The 17,464-nt window shown below is 39.1% G+C and overlaps 1 protein-coding gene across 1 annotated transcript in view; it reads left to right on the top strand.

Annotated features, from left to right (window-relative positions):
• Positions 1–17,464, top strand: part of CENPK (centromere protein K) — a 94,943-nt gene that overhangs the window by 53,300 nt on the left and 24,179 nt on the right. Inside the window, exon 11 of the transcript XR_009211754.1 lies at positions 9,015–9,089. The gene's annotated coding sequence lies outside the window, so the exon portion shown is untranslated. The remainder of the gene's footprint in view (positions 1–9,014; positions 9,090–17,464) is intronic.

The raw sequence follows: 17,464 nt of genomic DNA, 5'->3' as shown, positions 1-17,464 counted from the left end.
TTTTGATGGAATCTTGCTTTTTTTTAACATGTGGAGATGTAAAATTTTTAACTTATTTTTGATTATACAAAAAATAAATGCAGATACTACAGATAAAACTGAAATTTCCTTTGATATTTCCTATCCAGGTCCTCTCTGCCTTGGGGTAACCACTATTTGATACATGCTATTATTTTTCATGTTACATTATGATTATTCTCTTCTATCATTTGACTGTGTCCAGAAGATCATCCATTTTAATGAATCTTGTTTTGCAATAATCAGAGAGCCGACTCACATGATGGTGGATTGTTCGTATCTGTTTAATCCTGGTAAGAGAGCAGAGACAATGGAATTGTACAAGATGCTGGATTAAACTTAGAGAAGGCAGAAAAGTGGAAGACAAGAACAAAAGAAGATCAATTAATAGAAAACATTAACAAATATAGTAATTTATATCAATCAGTTTAAATGTGAGCTGTCTAAATACACAGATACACAGATACTGTCACAGTGGATTAAAAAACGACTAAACAAGAAATCCACTTTAAATACAAAGATGGAGAAAGATACATCATGTGTTATGGACTGAATGTTCATGTTCCCCCGTTCCCCAAATTTATATGTTGAAGCCCTAACCCCCAGTGTGATAGTATTTGGAGACAGGGATCTTGGAAGATACTTAAGGTTAGGTGGCACCCTGACTAACATAAGGTTAGTGCCCTTAGAAGAAGGGACACAGAAAGCTTGCTTTCTTTGCCATGTGAAGATACAACTAGAAGGTAGCTGTCTACAAATGAGAGAGCCTTCCCCAGAAATTGACTATGCTGACCCCCTGATCCCAGACTTCATCTTCAGAAATTTGAGAAAATGAAAGTTTCTGTTGTTTAATAAGTCACCTAGTGTATGGTGTTTTGTTAGGGTAGCCTAGATAGACTAACATATGAAACTATACTCATCAAAAGAAAGCTGGAGTAGCTATATTCATTTCATACAAAGCTGACTTCAGAGCAAGGAAAATGAGAGGCAACATATGGTGATAAAGGGGTAATTAACTTTTTCTTTTCAAAAAAGACACCATAGAAGCTATGTCTTTGACTACAAAGGAATTAAACTAGAAATAAGTAAGGAAAATACCTGGAAAATTCCAAAATACTTGTAGATTAAGGAACACCCTTCTAAACACATAGGTCAAAGAAGTCTCGAGAAAATATATTTTGAACTAAATAAATGAAAATACAAGTTATCAAAATTTGTGAGATGCGGCCGGGCACCGTGGTTCATGCCTGTAATCCCAGCACTTGGGAGGCCGAGGCGGGTGGATCACGAGGTCAGGAAATTGAGACCATCCTGGCTAACATGGTGAAACCCCGTCTCTACTAAAATACAAAAAATTAGCCAGGCGTGGTGGCAGGCACCTGTAGTCCCAGCTACTTGGGAGGCTGAGGCAGGAGAATGGCCTGAACCCGGGAGGCAGAGCTTGCAGTGAGCTGAGATTGCACCACTGCACTCCAGCTTGGGTGACAGAGCGAGACTCCATCTCAAAAAAAAAATAAATAAATAAATTTGTGAGATGCAGCAAAAGCAGTGGCTAGAGGGAAATTTATAGTAAATGAATGCATATATTGGAAAACGTTAAAGATCTAAAATTAATAAGCGTCTAGGAAATTAGAAAAAGAAGAGCAAATTAAATCCAAAGTAAGCAGAAGAAATAGAGTAGAAATCAATAAAATTGTAACAAAAACAATAGAGAAATTCAGTGAAACAAATGAAATTCAATGAAAAGTTAAGATTTATAAAACTTTTTGCCATAACAAAAGAAAAAACAAAAACTACTAAAAACAGAAATGAAAAGAGGTGCCATTATTACTCTTCTTGTGAACATTAGGTCATTAGAAGGATAATAAAGGAATGTTATGAGCAACTCTTGAGTGTACACATTTGATAACAGATGAAATGGACCAATTTTGTGAAAGACGCAACCTACCAAAACTCACAGAAGGAGAAATTACTGCCTTGCATAAACTTATAAAATAAATTGAATCAATTATGAGCTTCCAAAACAAAGCACTGGTCTCAGATGGCTTCACTAGTGAATTCTACCATTCAAGGAGAAAGTGATGCCAATTTTGTACAGTCTGTTCTAGAAAATAGAAGCAGAGGAAATGTTTTAACACACTCTGTGAGGCTGAGCGCGATGGCTCACGCCTGTAATCCCAGAACTTTGGGAGGCTGAGGCGGGCGGATCATGAGGCCAGGAGTTTGAGACTAGCCTGACCAATATGGTGAAACTCCGTCTCTATTAAAAATACAAAAAAATTAGCCAGGTGTGGTGGCACGTGCCTGTAATCCCAGCTACTCGGGAGGCTGAGGCAAAAGAATCACTTGAACCCGGGACAGAGAGGTTGCAGTGAGCTGAGACTGTGCCACTGCACTCCAACCTCGATGACAAAGTGAGACTACGTCTCAAAAAAAAATAAAAAAACAAAAAAGATTATGTGAGGCCAGCATTACCCTGATAACAAAATTAGGTAAAGATGTTGCAAGAAAGGACAACTACAGACCAGTATCTCTCATGAACATAGCTGTAAAAATTCTCAACAGAATATTAGCAAATCTAACATAACAATATATAACAAAAAACTACACACCACAGTCAAGTGGCATTTATTTCAGGTATGCAAGGCTGGTTCAACAAATCAGTTCGTACAGTCCATTACATTATCACACTAAAGGAGTAAAGTCATGATTGTATCAATAGATGCAGAAAAGCCATTTGACAAAAAAGGCAACATCTATTTGTGATTAAAAACAAACCTCTCAGCCAGCTAGGAATATAAGAAAACCCTCAACTTCATAAAGAATATCTACAAAAAACCTACAGCTAACAACATACTTAATGGTGGGACATCAGATGCTTTCCCTTGAAGAACAGGAACAAGGCAAGTAGATCGCATAATTCCTATTTAATGTTGCCCTGGAAGTTCTTGCTAATGCAATAAGACAAAATTCTATGTCTCAACGAAAAATAATTTGGAACTAAAACCTGAATATAGCAAGTTTACAGCGAATGTATGGTTCATACACATTCAATTACTTTCTTAGATATACCAGGGATGAATATTTGGAATTAGAAATTTAAAACATTTACATTAGCACCAAAAGAGAGTAGAGAGAGAAGAAAGAAGGAAGGAAACAAAATTAACTTTGTACAAGATCTATATGGAAAACTACAAAAGTCTCATGAAAGAAATTGAAGATAGAAATAAATAGAAGAATATTCCATGTTCATGGGTAGGAAGACTAAATATTGTTAAGGTGTTATGTCTTCCTAACTTTACAGATTCATTGAAATCTCAATAAAAATCCCAGCAAGGTACTTGTGGATATTGACAAAATTTTATAGTTAATGAGGGAAAGACCCAGAATAGCTGCTAAGATATTTAAGAAGAACAAAGTTGGAGGACTGACACTGACTTTGGCGATGACTTTTTAGCTACACCAAAAGCATGATTCATGAAAGAAAAAAATTAGTTGGACTTTATTAAAATTAAAAACTGCTCTGTGAAGGACACTGTTAAAATGAAAAGATATGCCACAACCTGGGATAAAAACTTCGCAAAATATATCTGATAAAGGATTTGTATCCAAAATATACAATGAACTCTTTAAAAGTCAACAATAAGAAAAACCAATTAAAAAGTAGATAAAAGATCTGAGCAGGCACTTCACAAAAGAAGATATATAGATAGCAAATAAGCATGAAAAAGTTGTTCAACATCATATGTCATTAGAAAATTCCAAATTTAAATAATGAGATATCACTGTGCCTACCACAATGGCTAAAATTAAAATATAATACCAAAGGCTGATGAGGATGTGGAGCAACAGGAACATACATCCACTTAGTGTTACAGTTTGACGGTTTTTTACAAAGCTAAATATAGCCCTAATACAGGCATACCTTGAAGATACTGTGGGTTTGGTTCCACACAACTGCAATAAAACAGATACCACAAGTGAGTCACACAAATTGTTTGATTTCCCAGTACATGTAAAAGTTTTGTTTACACTATACTGTAGTCTAGTAACTATACATAGCATTATTTCTAAAAATGTACATACATTATTTAAAACAAACCCTATTGCTAAAAAGTGCTGAGATGCCTAATCAGTCTTCACCTAGTCATAATTTTTTGCTGGTGGAAGGTCTTGTCAGTGTTAATGGCTGCTGACTGATTGGGGTAGTGGTTGTTGGAGGTTTGGGTGGCTGTGGCCATTTCTTAAGTCAGTGAAGTTTGCCACATCGAGTGACTCTTACTTTCACAAAAAGATTTCTCAGTAGCATGGTAAGATGCTGTTTGATAGCTTTCTACCCACAGTAGAACTTCTTTCAAAATAAGAGTCACTCCTCTCAAACCCTGCCACTGCCATGTCAACAATGTTTATGTAATATTCTAAATCTTTTCTTGTCATTTCAACCATGTTCACTGCATCTTCACTGGAAGTAGATGCCATCTCAAGAAACCATTTTTTGCTCATCCATGGGAAGTAACTCCTCATCTGTTCAAGTTGTATCATGAGATTGTAGCAATTCAGTCACATCTTCAGGCTCCACTCCTAGTTCTCTTGATATTTCTACCACGTGTGGTTACTTGAACCCCTCAGAGTCATCCATGAAGTTTAGAACCAGCCTCTTGCACACTTCTGTTAATGTTGATATTTTGACCTCCTCCCATAAATCGCACATGTTCTTAATGGCATCTAGAGTGGCGAATAATTTCCAGAAGATTTTCAATGTACTTTAAAATCCAAATCCGTCAGAGCAGTCGTCTCCGATCTTTTTGTCACCAGGGACGAGTTTTGTAGAAGACAATTTTTCTATGGACCCAGGGTGGGGCTGGGGGGATGGTTTTGGGATGAATCTTCTACCTAAGATCATCAGGCATTAGCTTCTCATAAGGAGCCTGCAACCTAGATCCCTCACATGTGCAGTTCACAAAAGGGTTTGTGCTCCTGTAAGAATCTAATGCTGCTCTGACAGGAGCCAGAGCTCAGGCCATAATGCTCACTCACCTGCTGCTCACCTCCTGTAGTGTGACCCGGTTCCTAACAGGCCATGGACTGGTACCAGAGCACAGGCAGAATAGATTTTAGTATAATTCTTAAGGGCCCTAGGATTGCTGGAATGGTACATGAGTACTGGTTTTAACTTAAGGTCACCAGCTGCATTAGCCCTTAGCAAGACAGTTTTTCTGTCCTTTGAAGCTTTGAAGCCAGGCATTGACTTCTCTAGCTATGAGAGTCCCTAGATGGCATCTTCCAATAGAAGGCTGTTTTGTCTACATTGAAAATTTGCTGTTTAGCATAGCCACTTTCATCAATATCTTAGCTAGATCTTCTGGATAACTTGGTGCAGCTTCTGCCTCAGCACTTATTGCTTCCCCTTGCACTTTTATGTTATGGAGATGACTTCTTTCCTTAAACCTCATGAACCAACCTCTGCTAGCTTCACATTTTTCTTTTGCAGCTTCCTCACCTCTCTCAACCTTCATAGAATTGAAAAGAGTTAAGGCCTTGTGGCTTAGGCTTTGGCTTAGAGGAATGTTGTGGTTGTGTCTTAGTCCATTTTCTGTTGCTTATAACAGAATAACTAAAACTGGGTAAAGAGGAATTTCTTTCTACAGTTATTGAGCCAGGAAGTCCAAGGTTGAGAAGCTGCATCTTGTGGGGCCCTCTTGCTGCTGGTGACTGAAGAATCCCAGAGTGGCACAGGACATCACATGGTGAAGGGTCTGAGAGGAATATCTCTCTTCCTCTTCTTATAAAGCCACCAGTCCTATTCCCATGGTAACCCATTACTCCATTAATTAATGAATTGGGTAAGCCATTTTTCTTTCTTTTTTTTTTTTTTTTGAGATGGAGTTTCGCTCTTGTTGTCCAAGCTGGAGTGCAGTGGCACAATCTCGGCTCACTGCAACCTCTATCTCCTGGGTTCAAGCGATTCTCCTACCTCAGCCTCCCGAGTAGCTGGGATTACAGGCGTTCACCACCGTGCCCGCCTAATTGTTTGCATTTTTGGTAGAAACGGGGTTTCACCATGTTAGCCAGGCTGGCCTTGAGCTCCCGACCTCAGGTGATCTGCCCTCCTCGGCCTCCCAAAGTGCTGGGATTACAGGCTTGAGCCACCACGCCCAGATGCCATTTTTCATTCATTAGAGCACAGCCCTCATGACCCAATCACCTCTTAAAGTCCCTGCCTTTCAATACTGCCACATTTTGTGGATTAAGTTTCAACATAGATTTTGGAGGAGACAATCATTCAAACCATAGCAGGCTGGTTTGATCTTCTATCTGGAAATCTAAAACTTTCTCCATTGATCAGCAATAAGGCTGTTTCACTTTCTTACCATTTATATGTTTGCTAGAGCAGCAGTATTAATTTTTTTCAAGACTTTTTCTTTATATTCACTACTTGGGTAACTATTGGTGCCAGACTCCCAATTTTTGTCCTATTTTGACTTTTGACATGACTTTTTCACGAAGATTAATTCTTTTTCAGCTATTGATTTAAAGTGAGAAATATGCGATTCTTCTTTCATCTGAACACTTAGAGGTCATTGTAGGTTTATTAATTGGCCTATTTCAATATTGTATCTCAGGGACTAGGGAGGCTTAAGGAGAGGGAGACAAGGGAACAGCTGGTTGGTGGAGCAGTCAAAATACACACAACATTTATTATTTAAGTTTGCTGTTTTATATCGATGTAGTTCTTGATTCCTCCAAACAATTACAGGGATGTGTGATCTCTGATTACACATCAACATAACAGACATAATAATAATGAAAAGTTTTGAAATGTGAAAATTAACAAATTGTGACAGAGAGACACAAAGTGAGCATGAGCTGTTGGAGATATTGTAGGGGTAGACTTGCTCAACATAGAGTTACCAAAAACCTTCCATTTGTACAACAGACAATATCTGTAAAACACAATAAAGGGAAACTCATTAAAATAAAGCATGCCTTTATATGATCTAGCATTACACTGCTAGATATTGGCCCAAATGCATTGAAAATATGTCCATACAAAATCCTGCATATGAATGTTTATAGCAGCATTATTTATAATTGTCAAAAATTGGAAGAAACACAGATATTCTTCAGTAAATAAATGGATAAACAAAATGAGGTACATTCGTACAATGGAATAATATTTTACAAAAATATTTGGAGCGATGAAGCTATGAAAAGACATGGAAGAACCATAATGCCAGTTACTCAGTTGGAGAAGCCAGTCTGAAAATGCTATATACTGTATGATTCTAACTATATGAATTCTGGAAAAGGCAAAACTTTGGGGGTGGTAAAAATATCAGTGGTTGCCAGAGGTTGAGACTGAGAAGGGAGAGTGGAAGCAATGCATAGGTTGTCCCAATGAGGACTGACTTTCCTAATATAGAGGTGAGACCAAGTATATTGTTTATAGCTGAGAATCTGCCTGACTCACAAGGCAAAACCCAAATGCACTATACAGGAGATACACCAAGACAAGATGATTCAGAAAGGGTAAACATAAAGGGATGGGAAAAAGTGTATCAAATGGAATTCTTTTGCCCATGTTTAAAGTGGGTGGTCTTATTGAGTTTTAAGAGTTTTTGTTTTAGGGTACATGTGCACAATGTGCAGGTTTGTTACATATGTATACATGTGCCATGTTGGTGTGCTGCACCCATTAACTCGTCATTTAGCATTAGGTATATCTCCTAATTCTATCCCTCCCCTCTCCCCCCACCCCACAACAGTCCCCAGAGTGTGATGTTCCCCTTCCTGTGTCCGTGTGTTCTCATTGTTCAATTCCCACCTGTGAGTGAGAACATGCGGTGTTTGGTTTTTTGTCCTTGCGATAGTTTACTGAGAATGATGATTTCCAGTTTCATCCATGTCCCCACAAAGGACATGAAGGTATTTCCTAAGAAAAATGAAAACTTATGTTTGCAAAAAAATCCTAAACATTACTGTTTATACTGCTTCATTTATAATCACCAGAAACAACCCAAATGTCCTTCACTTGAAAAATAGGTAAATAAAATATAGTACAAAAAAATAAAATAAAATAAAATACTCATTGAAAAAAGAGTTTTTGTGTATTCTCAATACAAGTCCTTTCTTAAATGTATGTTTACAAATAGTTTCTCCTGGTCTGTGTCTTGTCTGTTTTTACTTTCTTAATGGCATCTTGAAGTACAAAAATTTGAAATTTTAATGGCATTGTATTTATTAATGGTTTCTTTCATAGATTGTGTTTTTGGTGCCATATCTAAAAACTTTTTGCCAAACCAATGCACAACATTTTCTCCTAGAAGTTTCACAGTTTTAGCTTTTTTTTTTTAGATGGAGTCTTGCTGTGTCACACCCAGGCTGGAGTGTGGTGGCATGATCTCCGCTCACTGTAACCTCTGCCTCTCGGGTTCAAGCAATTCTCCTACCTCAGTCTCCCAAGTAGCTGGGATTACAGGCGCCTGCCACCATGCCCGGCTAATTTTTTGTATTTTTAGTAGAGATGGGGTTTCACCATACTGGCCAGGCTGGTCTTGAACTCCCGATCTCAGGTGATCCACCTGCCTCAGCCTCTCAAAGTGCTGGGATTACAGGCATGAGCCACCGCACCTGGTCTATAGTTTTAACTTTTAATGTTCATGTATGTGAACTATTTTGAATTAAATTTTGTGTCGGATATGATATAAGGAGATAGTTTTGATTTTAATACACTGAATAAAATAAATATTTCAAGTCCATAGTGATATAAAATTACAATCAAATGGGAGAGAATGGATAATTCTTCCTTATAGAAGTATTACAACTAATAAACATAGAAGAAAAGTTGTCTTTAGGCAAATACCCTAGTAATAATTTTGTAGACACAGAGTAATAATTTAGCGTCTTCTGAAGGATGCTAAAATTAGTGGGTGAAAATTCAGAATGAAATAGGATCTTTGCATCATCTAAAATTGTATTTTGTGTTTCTTACACAGGGAAATATAGTACCTTTATAGTGGAGAAACCCAGCAGACACCACCTTAATCACGTGGTCAAGGTTAATATCACAGGTAATCAGATGTCTCAATAATCAAAATCTCTTGATATGATGTAATTAGAAAGACACAATATTGTTTCTGTAGTATTTTTGCCAAAAATGTATAACCTCATTCTAATCATGAGAAAATGTCAGACAAATGTAAATGAAGTTTATCCTATGAAATAACTTTCCAGTATTCTTCAAATGTGTCAAGGTTATGAAATACAAGGAAAGCCCGAGAAACTCAAATTGGAGGAAACTAAAAAGAATTAATAATTACTTGTAAGATGGGATCCTACATAAGTTCCTTTAACTGAAAAAGAACAATACTGGAAAAAGTGGTGAAATTTGAATAGGGTCTACAGTTTAGTTAATACTATTATATCAATGTTAGTTTACTGGTTTCAATAATTTTAACATAATTATTATAAAATGTTACACATAATTGTGTCATGATAACTGACTTGGAGCTTGTAGATGGGGCAGACTGAAGCAATTTAAAACCTTTAGGTGGGAAGGGGCGAAAACAGAGTGGGAGTAAGAGAATAAAAGTGACAAACCTTAAACATAACACTTTTCTAGTAATATGACCGTGCAAATCAAAATGAAGGACTCTAATGCAAAGATAGCCAAGGCAAGCAGATTTTGTTGTTTGGCTCTCCTCTTCTTGCTTTCTAACAGAACTGATTTTTGTTTGGGTAATCCACTCCTCTATATAGCTGTGCATTTAGCTAAACCAAACATGCTTATCTGAATCTTCTTTAGTGATTTATTAAAGAATATATTTGATGCAATACTTACTTATTATGTATCTTCTGAGGAACTTTGGGGAAATGTTTTTTTCACTGATTAAAAAAATGCCAGTAAGAAGTGGCTTCTCTTGTTCTGGTGGATATTACTTGGTCTGCATGGGACATCTGGAACTGCTTAGTCATTTTGTAATCATAAGGAGAGCTTGCCACGGACAAATCTGGCATGTTTAGTATGGCAGAAACACAAAAGAAAAAGCAAATTCTGATAATGTTATTGAGCAAGTGAATTAATTTATTCTAGAGCTTTCCTACTTGGGAACATGATACGTAAGATAATAAATTTTCCTTCTGGTTTAAGTCGATTGAGACAAGGTTTTATGTTGCTTGAAACTGAAAGCATCCTAGCTAGTAGCAACACCTAACAAAATCATGAAGTGGAACATTTATTTAGTCTTGATAAAATAAGTTTTATAGAATAGTGTGACAGAGGCTTTAAAATGGGTATTTTGAAGATGTTTGAAAAAACAAATTTATTTTAAAAGACTTTTTTTTTTTGAGACCAAGTGTCACTCTGTTGCCTAGGCTGGAGTGCAGTGGCGTGATCTCAGCTCACTGCAATCTCCTCTTACCAGATTCAAGAGATTCTCCTGCCTTAGCCTCCTGAACAGCTGAGATTACAGACACTCATCAACACGCCTGGCTAATTTTTTGTATTTTTAGTAGAGACAGGGTTTCACCATGTTGGCCAGGCTGGCCTTGAACTTCTAACCTCAAGTGATCTGCCTGCCTTGGCCTCCCAAAGTGCTAGGATTACAGGTGTGAGCCACCATGCCCTACCAATTTTTGTGTTTTTAGTAGAGACAGGGTTTCACCATGTTGTCCAGGCTGGCCCTGAACTCCTGGGCTCAAGCAATCCACCAGCCTCAGCCTCCCAAAGTGCTGGGATTGCAGGAGAGAGCCACCTCACCTGCCTTTTTTTTTTTTTTTTTTTTTTTTTGGAGATAAGTTCTCACTGTTGCAAAGGCTGGAGTTCAGTGTCTTTGAACTCCTAGGCTTAAGCCATCTTCCTGTCTCACGAGTAGCTAGGACTACAGGTGCCTGCCACCATGCTGACTAATTTTTTTTTTAAGAAATGGGATCTTGCTATGTTGCCCAGGCTGGTCCTGAGCTCTTGGTCTCAAGACATTCTCCCGCCTGGGCCTCCCAAAGCACTGGGATTACAGGTGTGGGCCACCATGCCTGGTTAAAAAGAGCAAGGACCTTTAAAACAAAAATAGGAACAAATGAACCAACATTTGGTTATGAAATTGAATTAATTACAGATTCCATATCGGATTAAATATAATAATTTCAACACAATTTCTACAAGTAGGATAACTCTTGACTGGCTAGAGTCAGAGAGAATGAACTGAAAGACAGTTGAAAAATTTACCCAGAAAGACTAAGAGGTAAAAATTATGAAGCATGGATAAGAAATGTAGAGGAGAGATCAAAGGACTCTACCATATGCCACATAGACGTTTGTGATAAAAAGAATGAAGGAATATAAATAAGTAATATCTGAATAGATTATAGCTGAAAAATCTCCAGAATGGAGAAAAACAGAAGTCTTTGGAAAAGCATGTACACTGAATGCTGTGCAGGATAAAAAAGCTAAATATGCTAAATCCACAGCACGACATAGGTTTTTGCTTGGTTTTGTTTTTGAGATGAGGTCTCACTCTGTCACCCAGGCTGGAGTGCAGTGGCAGAATCATGGATCACTGTAGCCTCAACCTCTTGAGCTCAAGTGATCCTTCCACCTCAGCCTCCCAAGTAGCTTGGACTACAGGTGTGCACCACCATGCCCAGCTAATGTATTTTTTATTTTTATTTTTGTAGAAACAAGGTAGTACCATGTTGTCCAGGCTGCTCTCAGACTCCTGGCCTCAACTGATCCTCTTGCCTTGGCCTCCCAAAATCCTAGGATTACAGGCATAAGACACTATGCTCAGCATACATAGTTTAGTGAAACTATAACACATTAAAGAGAAAGTATTCAAAGATACCAAGAGAAAGGATAGTAACGTAAGGACAGTAGTTATATATCTCATCAGAAACAATAGACATTGGTGCTGGGGGTAAAAAGGATAATCAATCTTCAATCACATAACCAGCTAAAGTATTACTCAAGAATAAGGACAAAATAAATGTTGTAGCCTGGGCAGCAAAGTGAGACCCTGTCTCTACAAAAGTAAAAATTAAAAAAAAATTAGCTGAGTATGGTGGGACATACCTGTAGTCCCAACTAATTGAGAGGCTAAGGCGGAGGATTGGTTGTACCTGGAGTTCAAGGTTGCAGCTAACTATTCACTATATTCTATCAAGCCTGGGTGACACTGAGTGACCATCTTTAAATAAATAAATAAATAAATTTTCTGACATATAAAAACTAAAAATCTTTCCCACCCATACACATTCCTTAAAATAAGAGTTAACAGATATAACTTCAACCAGAAGAAAAGTTAATCCAGGGGAGGATAGGGTTAAGGAATCAGCCATGAGCACATAAATTTATTTAAAATCAGTTATGGAAAGAAAAATGTAAAGACATTTAGAAAGAAAAAGTGTTTCTTAAAGAGATGTCGCAGGGATATCATACTTCAGAGCAACTGGCCAGTCAATTAAAAAATACAATATATGTTTAAAGGAAAATTACCTGCAAGGTTACAAAGTTTGTATAAGCCTATTCATAGTGGGAAAAAAAAACAGCAGTTTTTTCACATTGATATCATATGCACAGAAGTGCATATCTTCAGACATTAGTATTGCAAAAGTAAGTAATAAACATCTGGTAGAAAGTTAACTTACGAGAGAAATACTCGTGGGTTTTTTTTTTTGAGACGGAATTTTGCTCTGGTCTCCCAGGCTGGAGTGCAATGGCACAATCTTGGCTCACTGCAGCCTCCACCTCCCAGTTTCAAGCGATTCTCCCACCTAGGCCTCCCGAGTATCTGGGATTACAGGCATGTGCCACCACATCCGGCTAATTTTGTATTTTTACTAGAGACGGGGTTTCACCATGTTAGCCAGGCTGGTCCCGAACTCCTCACCTCAGGTAATCTACCCCCGCTTGGCCTCCCCCAAAGTGCTGAGATTACAGGCATGAGCCACTGTGCCTGGCCAGGTTTTTTAAAAAAATATGTAAGACAAGATTTCCCTTATTTTTAGCTTATATTTGGGTCAAAGTGTTTTCTGGTTGTTCTTTGACTGTGGAACATGATATTCATACTTAGTATAATGATTGCAAGCAAAGAGTTGTGTTTGCTTCAGGACAGTTGCATATTACAAAGAAGCCAATGTTTTTTGCTTTTCTGTTAAAAAAAAAAATGTTTAGTAGGCCAGGCGCGGTTGCTCACGCCTGTAATCCCAGCACTTTGGGAGGCCAAGGTGGGCAGATCACGAGGTCAGGAGTTCTAGACCAGTCTGACCAATATGGTGAAACCCCATCTCTACTAAAACATACAAAAATTAGCCGGGTGTGGTGGCATGTGCCTGTAGTCCCAGTACTCTGGAAGCTGAGGCAGAGAATTGCTTGAACCCAGGAGCAGAGGTTACAGTGAACCGAGATCAAGCCTCTGCACTCCAGCCTGGGCGACAGAGTGAGACTCCGTCTCAAAAAAAAAAAAAAGTTTAGCAAGTAGACAAAAAGTGTCTTAAAGATAATAGAAAGAGTTCTAAATATTTTTTAAAATTTTAAATGTGCCAATTTAAATTATAAATTTCTGTCTATAGAAAAAGATGACATCTTTAGACAGAGTTAGAAGGCAACCCATAGAGTGGGAGAAAGTATGGTAACTCTATCCAACAAAGAATTCACATCTCAAATACATAAAGAGCTCTCCTAAAATCAACGATTAGAAGACATTCATCTTAATTTAAAATTATAGGCTGGACGCAATAGCTCACGCCTGTAGAACAGCACTCTGGGAGGCCGAGGCAGGCGGATCACTTAAGGTCAGGATTTCGAGACTAGCCTGGCCAACATGGCAAAACCCTGTCTCTACTAAAAATACAAAAATTAACTGGGCTTGGTGGTATGTGCCTGTAATCCCAGCTACTCGGGGGGCTGAGGCAGAATCACTTAAACCCAGGAGGCAGATTTTGCAGTGAGCTGAGATCGAGCCATTGCATCCAGCCTAGGAGACAGAGTGAGACTCCGTCTCAAAAAAAAAAAAAAAAAAAAATTACATTGGTGGGCAGGCACGGTGGCTCACACCTGTAATCCCAGCACTTTGGGAGGCTGAGACAGATGGATCAATTGAGGTCAGGAGTTTGAGACCAACCTGGCCAATATGGTGAAACCCTGTCTCTACTAAAAATACAAAAATTAGCCAGGCTTGGTGCCTGTAGTTCCAGCTACTCGGGAGGCTGAATCAGGAGAACCTGGGAAGTGGAGGTTGCGGTGAGCCGAGCTTGCACCACTGCATTCCAGCCTGGGTGACAGAGCAAGACTATCTCAAAAATAAATAAATAAAATTTAAAAATTTATATTGGTTAGAAGACTTAAGAACCCAGGCATAGTAGGTGATGCCTGTAATCCCAGTGATGTGGGAGGATTGTTAGAGCCCAGTAGTTTGAGGCTGCAGTGATCCCACCACTGCACTCTAGCCTCTAGCCTGGGTGACAGAGTGAGACCCTATTTCTTAAAAAAACAAACCAAACAACAACAACAAAAAAGCCTCTTCATGTTAGAGAATAAATATCTTGAAAATGTTTTAAATATCTCCATATTAGAGAATAAATTTCTTGAAAATGTTTTAAAGGAAAGAGAGGACTTCTAGTTTCAGACTAAGATGGAATAGACACACTCCTCTCTATTCCTCCTGTTAATTGTAGCTTAAAACTTTGCACATTATGTGTAATATACATGTTAGGAAATATCTGAAAAGTGGAGCGAAGGCAGCAGACTGCCTAGGGACTTTGGGACACAAAGAGGGACACAGCAGTTTTCTTTTTGCCTTATATGTACCAGACTGGATGCTAGAGAAGCTCATAACCTTGAAAACACCAATGGAAGACAAAAGTCTCCCAAAACTTTGCTCTATCAAAAGGATGAGGAAAGAGGCAACACAGTAAGACAGAAAACTTTTCAACTATAACCACCCTACTGCAGCTAAATACCATGGAAAAGATACCATCCTACCACCACCGCTGTCCAAAAAGGCCAAAAGTGGTGGACCTCAGCTTCCACCCTTGTTGAGCTATAACATGGTATCCTGCCCCTGGGGTGATCAGAGAAGACTGAATTGGGAGTCAGGACTTTCTTCCCTGCCAGCAGTAAGAAGGCCATGTCATGTGGGGGTTCTGAACTTACATACCCACCCAGTAGTAAAGAGGCAACCCTGTTCATTAGAGGAAGCCACGTCAGAACTTTCACCACCATCCGGAGGTAAGGAGGCCTCCTACTCTTGACTGTAGAATCAGTAGAGGCCACCTGGCAATCAGTAACAAGGTGCTCCTTCCTTTCCTAGCCAGACTGATGTCAGTGGAGGCCTTTGAACAGGCTGAATTTCTACAGCTGCCCAGATGTCACAAAGCACTTCTGTTTCCCTACCCCTGGGTGTCAAAAAGCCTGAGCAGAGAACGTGGACTTTCACCACTACCTGGTAGTAATGAGACTGTGCCCCATTTTCCCTCCACCAGAATTATGTCAAAGGTGGACTGCTAAAACAGAAGATTTGAGTAAGATCTAGAGTGTTAATAATAACCAAAATGTCCAGAGTACAATACATGCCCGAAGAACTAGGAAAATCTGAACTTTAATGAAAAAAGACAACATACAGCAACATCAAGATAAAACAGAGGGCCAGGAGCAGTGGCTCCTGCCTATAATCCCAGCATCTTGGGAGGCTAAGGCAGGTGGATCATATGAGGTCAGGAGTTCAAGACCAGCCTGGCTAACATGGTGAAACCCAATCTCTATTAAAAATACAAAAATTAGCTGGGTGTGGTGGTGGGTGCCTGTAATCCCAGCTACTAGGGAGGCAGAGGTAGGAGAGTTGCTGGAACACGGGAGCTGGATGTGGCAGTGAGCGAGATTGCATCATTGCATTCCAGCTTGGATGACAGAGCGAGACTGTCTCAAAAAAAAAAACAAACCAAGCTTAACTCAGCAATTGCAAACATGCCTGAAACAAATGAAAATAGAAAGTCTCAGCAAAGAAATAGAAGATATAAAGAAGAATCATATTGAAAAGTTTAAAATGAGAAGCACAATAACCAGATTCAAGATTCAGTGATGGGCTCAATAGCAAAATGAAGAGGACAGAGGAAAGAATCAGCGAACTTGCAGACAGAACAATAGATACGGCCAGGCACCGTGGCTCACCCCTGTAATCCCAGCACTTTGGGAGGCTGAGGTGGGTGGATCATGAGGTCAAGAGATTGAGAACATCCTGGCCAGCATGGTGTGTAACCCCGTCTGTACTAAAAATACAAAAAATACAAAAATTAGCTGGGCATGGTGGTGTGTACCTGTAGTCCCAGCTACTCGGGAGGCTGAGGCAGGAGAATTGCTTGAACCCAGGAGGCGGAGGTTGCAGTGAGCCAAGATTGCGCCACTGCACTCTAGTCTGGAGACAGAGTGGGACTTGGTCTCAAACAAACAAACAAAAACAAAAAAAAACAAATGAAAAAACAAAGAACAATAGATATTCCCTAATCTGATTAACAGAGACAAAATATGATGAAATCAAATGAACAGAGCCTCAAAGACCTGTGACACTATAATAAAAGATCTAATATTTTTGTCATCAAAGTCCCAGAAAGAGAGGAAAAAGAGGGTGGGTTTTAAAATAGTGGCTGAACATTTCCCAGATTTGGTAAAAAGCATAAACCTACAGATTCAAGAAGCTGAGAGAACCCCAGCTCAGGAAAGGATAAACCTAAAGAAATCTACACCAAGACACATTGTAAGTAAACTGAAAACAGAAGGCAAAGAAAAAGTCTTAAAAGCATTGAGAGAGAAAGGATACCTTACCTATGGGGAAAAACAATTGGGAGGACAGTAGATTTTCATCAAGTACCGAGGAGGTCAGAAGGAAGTGGCTCAATGTTTTTCAATTGCTCAACGAACTGTCAGCCCTGTCAGATATCATATATCTGGTAATTAGGAATGAGGGGAAAATAAATACATACTAGATGAAGGAAAACTAAGAGAGTTTGTTGCTAGCAGACCTACCCTAAAAGAAGGCTAAAAAAAGTTCCTGGCTGGGTGCAGTGGCTCACGCCTGTAATCCCAACACTTTGGGAGACTGAGGCCTGCCAAGCTGAGGCCAGGCGGACAGCTTGAAGCCTCGAGTTCAAGATAATCCTGGGCAATAAAATGAGGCTTTATTTAAAAAAAGAAAGTCCGGAAACATAAAGGAAATCATAAAAGAAGGAATCTTGGAGCATTAGGAAAGAAGGACAACAGGAAAGAGCAAAAATGTGACCAAATACAAGACTGGGTATGTTGACTCACACCTGTAATCCCAACACTTAGGGAGGTTGAAGCCTGGAGTTTGAGACCAGTCTGGGCAACATGGCGAGACCCTGTCTCTACAAAAAATAAATTAGCCAGGCGCGGTGTCGTGCACCTGTAGTCCTAGTTACTAAGGAGCCTAAGGCAGGA

Source organism: Hylobates moloch, unplaced genomic scaffold (genome assembly GCF_009828535.3).
Source record: "Hylobates moloch isolate HMO894 unplaced genomic scaffold, HMol_V3 SCAFFOLD_23, whole genome shotgun sequence".
NCBI lineage: Eukaryota > Metazoa > Chordata > Mammalia > Primates > Hylobatidae > Hylobates > Hylobates moloch.
Note: the sequence above shows the minus strand (reverse complement) of the source record. Positions and strands in the feature narration are given on the sequence as shown.